Source organism: Leptonychotes weddellii, chromosome 7 (assembly GCF_054177405.1).
Source record: "Leptonychotes weddellii isolate Sample4059 chromosome 7, ASM5417740v2, whole genome shotgun sequence".
NCBI classification, from domain to species: Eukaryota; Metazoa; Chordata; class Mammalia; order Carnivora; family Phocidae; genus Leptonychotes; species Leptonychotes weddellii.
Window position 1 is genome coordinate 90,126,517 of NC_138375.1, and position 7,179 is coordinate 90,133,695.

Sequence of the window (7,179 nt, forward strand, 5' to 3'; positions counted from 1 at the left end):
ATAGTTGGTACTAATATCTCGGTAGTTGGAAGGGGGATGTTGTAGAGCTCTACTTCACATATCTAATAAGTGGCCCTTGCACAGTCGATGCTGGTACATCTGAGGTGGCTAGGTGAGTCTGGTTCACGGAGTTCTAAGAGAGGCTGGAGACTGGAACTGATTGCCCCTGCCAGGACGAAGGACCTTTGCTGGACAGATGTTGATGGAAACAGTATGTGATCAAAAACACAAGTTTTTTTTTCTACCTTCCTCCTGGCTTCGTCTCCTTCTAGCATGTTGTCCCTATTGGCAGAACCTAACAAAGGAGACTAGTAGAGGAAAATGTAGTTTGTAGCATCCCAGTCGCAATAGCATAAAACAGTATAAAAGGGTGGATTTAAGAGAGACAATATGATTAATAAGTGGCATGCTCATTATCAAATGAGCTTTTAAAGAATTCCTTACTGTGGGTCTGAGTAGAAGGTCTTCCAAATGAATCCGCAAGAGCCAGATTCTCATTTTCTCCTCTCACCCCAGCATCCCTCCAGCCCATCAACTCCCCTTAATTAGTATATGGGCATCTGAATTAGGCCTAGATTATCAGGCTGCTGTTATGCTATCCTCCCCCACATCTACTGCCCCTTGTCTCCCCCAGCCCTACCTTTATTGTGAAGCAGGATCATAAAGAAAAGCAGACAGGGAATTTCTCTCAGGACACTATTGGCAACTGCAGCATCCAGTTTCTAGTAGCAGCAGTGCCCGTAGTGGCTTGCAAGGCCCAGAAGAGGAAGAGGCCCCTCTCCACACCGATGACACTTGCGGTGTAGTCTCAGAGTTCTCTTACTTAGTCTCCCCTGGCTCCTTTCCATTTTTTGATCTTGTTTATTTATATTTCTTAGCAATATGAGCTGCCTGATACCTTCAAAATCAACCCCAGTGAGCAAGAATCAGTTTCTCTTACTTGTAATTTAGAGCACCTGTTTGATGTATTTTATTCGAATCTGATAGGGTTTATTTAATTCCTTGATTAAGTAATTGAATTGGTTGAACAAAGAAATTTTAATATTTTGTGTTTATTTGTAAAAAAAAAAAAAGATCTTTGGCTTAGATCTTTTTAAGTCTTTGACTTGCATGAGCTCTGGACAGGATATTTGGCAGTGAGTAGAATAAGGATGAAATCTCCATTGTGGTGGTACTGGGTGGCTAAAACTTTAACAGAAAAACCAGACAGGCATCTTTTTGACCAACAGAACCTGAGAAAGGTTCTGGTACAACCAGGGCTGATAGAAAATGAGGAGGGAATCCACAAAGGAGAAGCCAGAGAAGGGGAATTCAAAATTGTATAAAAACTTTACCCAAATCTTTGGTTGACTTCTGAACCATCTATGTGTGAGGCAGATGAAAAGTAGTCTGAAAAGTGATCCTAGCTGCTGCCCATTAAACACATGACAGAATTAGCAATTTGGGTCTGAGCATGTTAATTGCCTGCTGAAACAAAAACAGTATTTTTCAGAACAATATAACAGAATCCAGAGTTCACAACCTAACATTCACAATATTCAGGGTCAACTCAGAATTACTGAACATACAAAGAGCCAGGAAATAACACATTCTCAAGGGAAAAGACATAAATGCCAAATTCAAGATGAACAAGATGTTAGAATAATCTGACAAGGATTTTAAATTAGGTTTTATAATTATGTGAGGTAAAAGAAAATAGTCTTGTAATGAATGAAAAGGTAGGCCATTTCAGCAAAGAAAAAATATATAAAAAGAACCAATGGGAATTTTAGAAATGAAAAGAATGATATCCAAAATAAAAACCATTCATTCTCTGGGACTTATAGTAGATAAAGATGACAGAGAAAATAATCAGGATTTTGAATACAGATCAAAAGAAGTCATTCTTAACCCAATTTGGAGGGTTTTTTTGTTTTTGTTTTAAATGAGCAGAATTAAATGGGTTTTTAGGAGTCTTGAAAGAAAAGAAAGTGAAAAAATATTTGAAGAAATTATAGTAAAACTTTCAAAATCTGGTGAAAAATGTAAATTTACAGATTCAAGAAGCTCAACAAACAACAAGACAAATAGAAACTTAACACATAGTCAAACTGCTGAAAACCAAAGATAAAAAATCTTGTACATTGCTAGAGAAAATGACACATAAATGGGGAGATTCAAAGTACTGTACACTTCTGGTAAGATCATGGAGGCCAGAAGACATCTTATAATGGAACGAAATAAAAAAAATTATCATTCCAGAATTCTGTATTCAGTGAAGATATTCTTCAAAAATGAAGTTAAATAAAGATACGTTTAGATAAAGGAAAACTAAAGAGCACTTGTGGGCAGACCAATATGTCATTAAGAAATGCTAACAGAACTTTTGCACGCTGAAGGGAAATAACCCCCAGAGGCAAACAGATCTTTAGGAACTAATGAAGAGTATCAGAAAAAGTGAATATGTATCGGTAATTATAGGATTATTTTTTTTCTTTTAATACTTTTAAGATACAGAAAATCTGCATAAGCCAAGGTCTAAAAAAACTGAAGTTGCTAATAACTCCTCCACCGAGAAAACATGCCCACATGACTTCACTGGTGTGTTCTTTAATACATTCAAAGAAATAGTCCCAATATCATGCAAAGTCTTTCCAACACTTGTTATGTTGCCAGCATAACTGTGAAACCTAAACCTAACAAAGACATCACAAGAAAATTAATTACAGCTCTATGGTGGACATAAATACCATATTCCTTTACAAAATATTAGCAAATCAATAGTATACAAAAAGGTTTATGTATTACTTCTCAGCTTTTTGGCTATGATAATGTGTAGTATCTATTCTTATCATTTTAATATCTGATATATACTCTATCCAAGGACAATATAGTAAATGGATTTTGGGAACAGAGAGATGGAATAGGAGCTTGCTCCATCTCCACTTCATGCATCGACCTTGTATTGTAGTATCTCCAGGAATGGTGCATCCCCTTGGGACAAAAAGAAAGGAGGGGGGATTATATGTCATGACCAAACGGACTTTATCTCAGGAATTCAAGGTTAATTTAATGTTGTAAATCAGTCATTGTAATTTGCCATTTTAACAAACTAAAGACAAAAATTCATAACAAATTTCAGTAGATGCAGAGGAAAAAAAAAGAATCTTGACAAAATCGAACATTCATTTAAACTAAAAAAAAATTCTTAGAGAACTAGAAGTAGAAAAGAAAATCAGCCTAATGGAGGGCATCTACAAAAACACATAATTTAACATCATACTTAATAGTGAAATATTTTATGCTTACCGCCTAAGATTAATGTCAGGGCAAGGATGTCTCCCTTTACCACTTAAATGTTAACCTTGTTTCGAACATCCTAGTCATTTCAATATGGCAAGAAAAAAGATATAAAAAGGCATAAAGATCAGAAAGGTAGAAGGAAAACTATTTGCAGATGGCATCAATGTTTTATAGATTCCTTAGGTGTATTATTTAAACAGCTGGTGGAAGTAGTAAGTGAATTTTGCACAGTCATGGAATATAAGGTTAATATACAATTATGAGATGTATTATATACTATAAACAGTGAAATTTTAAAAACAATTTCATGTACAGTAACATAAAAAACAACAATACTCAGGAATCAGTCTGTCATCGTGCATTGTACCTGTACAGTAAGGCTAAATGAGATTGCAGAGATAAAGAAGACATGAATAACTGGAGAAATGTCCATGGATTGGAAGGGTCAATATTGTTAAGAGATCACACCGTCCCGTATTACCCTGTAGAAAACCTATCGAATTATTATTCACAACCTGGCACTAAATGTGTCTGGAAATATATATGTAAATGCAAACTACCTAGATTAGCCAAAGCAGTTTTTTAAAGGGGAGTAAAGTTTGAGGATTTAACACTACATGATTTCAGGACTGACTATTAGGCAGCAATAATTTAGCATTTTTGGAGTAAGAATACACATTTTTTTAAAAAGCTTTTATTTTTAAGTAATCTCTATACCCAACGTGGGACTTGAACTTACAACCCGCAGATCAAGAGTTGCATGCTCTCCTGACTGAGCCAACCAGGTGCCTCAAGAATAGACATTTAGATCAGATGGAACAGAATAGAGTCCAAAAGTAATCCCAAACAAGGATGTGGAGTAACTGGATTTTGATAGACTGCTGGTGAGAATTTACTACTATTTTTGGCAGTTCCTTAAATGTATACCTACTTTATGAGTTAGGCATTCTACTCCTAGGTCAGAAGTGAAAATATATATTCATACAAAGATATGAATTTTCACAACAAATGTTTTCAAAATAACAAAAAAGTGGAAAAAAATTTTTCATCAACAGGTGAATAAGCAAAATATGCTATGTTTATTATAATTCTACTCAGCAATAAAAAGAATCAGTTACTGGTAAGACATAACAAAATGGATATATATATGTAATATCAAAATAGACTAAGTAAAACCACTGAAGCACAAGAGTACAAACTGATTTCATTTACATAAATTCATTTAAAAATGCAAACTAATAAATAGCAGATGAAAGCAGATCCCTGGTTTCTGGAAGGTGTTGTCAGAGGGAGGGATTTTACATAGAGAGGATGAGGAATCTTCACAAGGGCTCATGTAAATGAAAACCTTTCCATCTTGATTGTGGCAGTGATTAAAATGGATAAAGTTTACTATATATTAATGATAAAAGTTCGTTAAAATTTTGGTTGACTTTCTTTGAATTTCTAAGTCATCTTACATTCTGTCCGCTGAATTTAACCTTTTAGATAGTCTTTTCATTCTACTCTTGCCTCCACCAGAGAAATCTTTTCTAAAGCACCCTGTCATACTTTTCTAATGTTGGCTTTTGCGTCTTCTCCATAACTCTGGTTCTGGCATTTTCCTTGTTGTCTTCCTGGGAAGTCCCTTTCTGCTTCTTTTCCTGGATCTCAAATGCTTCTTAATTCTCGTGGTTACTCTCTCATTTTGGTTACACATATCTACCAGATTTGAAATGTAAATTTTTATTTATCTTCATGGTTTAGAATTGTCATACTGATTAAGTGCCTGCGTATAAAACCCTTAAATATCATTACTATACACTTTTTTCTTGGACTACTTAATTTTCTCATAGAAGAATCTTCGTGCAGGCGGAATGGGAGCAAAGGAACAAGTGTGGGTGCTGGCTCTCTGGGAGTCAAATAGGGGAAAGAAATGAATATGAATACTTCCTTAATATGAGTATTTCCGTATCTGCCTTTTTTTTGTTTTTCCTTTCCCCACACCCACTGCTGTGTAGGACTGTCCTTCTTAAATCTGTCTGATATCATCTCTCTGAGAGGTAAGGGTGGGGCCTCTGATATTGCACACTGGTAGAGCAGTAGGTGAGTAGTCACCAATGCTTGGGATTACAGGGATTCAGTTGCATCTTTTAATGACTCTTGATCAATTTTGTTTTCAGCTACACCCTTACCTTTACCTTTATGGCTACCTGATGCCTCCAGTTCCCTTGCTTTTCCATCATTGCGTACAAATTGGCTTGATTTCTTTTTTCTTGTAGATGTTTAATTTTTAGCTTTCTCAAGCCTGCTAACTCAATTACCACATTCCACTTTTAAATCTTGTCAAGAGGCGTCTGGGTAGCTCAGCTGGTTAAGCGTCTGACTTTGACTCAGGTTATGATCTCATGGTTCTGGGATGGAGCCAGCGTCAGGCTCCCTGCTCATTGGGAGTCTGCTTGTCCCTCTCCCCCTCTCTCTGCCCCTCTTTCCACTTCTACGCACGTGCTCTCTGTCTCTCATAAATAAATATAATAATAAATATTGTTGGAAATTTTTGTTTATTTTTCTCTGTGGATTTATGTCTCTTGTTCCTATAAGGTTATTTTGATTGATAGTGAAAGCTTTGGACTGAATGTGTCCTCCCAAAATTCATGTTAGGCTTTAATTTCTCATTGTGATAGTATTCAGAGGTGAGACCTTTGGGAGGTAATTGGGTTTAGATAAGATCATGAGAGTGAAGCCCACATGATGAAATTGGCACCCTTCTGAGGGGATGAGGAGCCCAGAGAGCTCTCTCTCTTTTATATGAGGACACAGCTAGAGAGCAGCCATCTGCAAACCAGAAAGAGGGCCTTCACAAACACCCTACCATGCTGACACTAAGATCTGGACTTGTAGCCTCCAGAACTGTGAGAAATTTCTGTTTAAGCTACCCAATGGTATTTTTGTTATAGAAGTCCAAAGAACTAAGACAAACCAAGACACTAGATATTAGTGCCATTTCACCTTTTGATAAATTTTTTTGTCCCTAACAATGAATTTTGACAGGGTAAAGTATGAGGCCCACCTACATTTTCCTTGATATTTTCCTTTCTGTTGTTGGCTTTATTCTATAGCATGCATTCTCAGTGGGGACACAACTTGGTTTTTGGGAGAGTAAAGTAATCTGACTTGTGTTCGTTGCATTTGTGTTTGAATCAAGCAGTTATCTGTTACATGTTGGGAGGTGTTGTATGTGCATTGACACGTGTGAGCTTGGTTATCTAGACTTCAGTATTCTCTGAAACACATCCTTTTAAGAAGTCTGTCATTTTCTTTGCCCTGTAGACTTAGCTTGCCTTGCTTTTACACATTTTGGGAACTCAAGGCTTCTGTGTTTACATACTCTGAATCCCCTGACAATTGGTTCATCACTCTTTTATGCCACCAACCTGTCAGATTGTTGATAGTAGAACTCGCTACCTTTTTTTTTGGTACATTTTCTGTCAACCACCATCTCTGTATATAGGTATGGAGATACTGCATCTCATAGTAATGGGTGACATTCCATTGAAGTTTTTAAATTTTTAAATTCCAGCTTTCTCGACTGTCATTTTATTCTATCTCTATGCAACTCTGTCTATCAAAAGCTTGAATTTTCCACATTTCTAAACTTTGAAACAAGGAGAAGAAATCATAAGTGGTATACTTGGTAGATTTAGAAATTTGGCAAATTTGGGCGCCTGGGTGGCTCAGTTGGTTAAGCGACTGCCTTCGGCTCAGGTCATGATCCTGGAGTCCCGGGATCGAGTCCCGCATCGGGCTCCCTGCTCGGCAGGGAGCCTGCTTCTCCCTCTGACCCTCCCCTCTCTCATGTGCTCTCTCTCTCTCATTCTCTCTGTCTCAAATAAATAAATAAATAAAATCTTTAAAAAA

The 7,179-nt window shown here is 36.7% G+C and overlaps 1 protein-coding gene and 1 non-coding gene across 2 annotated transcripts in view; both read left to right on the forward strand.

Annotated features, from left to right (window-relative positions):
- CERT1 (ceramide transporter 1) overlaps positions 1-7,179 on the forward strand; it is a 103,848-nt gene that overhangs the window by 23,335 nt on the left and 73,334 nt on the right. The window lies entirely within an intron of this gene.
- On the forward strand, positions 2,783-2,975 carry LOC115941535 (U2 spliceosomal RNA). The gene has a single exon (XR_004076270.1). It is a non-coding gene; the product is annotated as a U2 spliceosomal RNA (small nuclear RNA).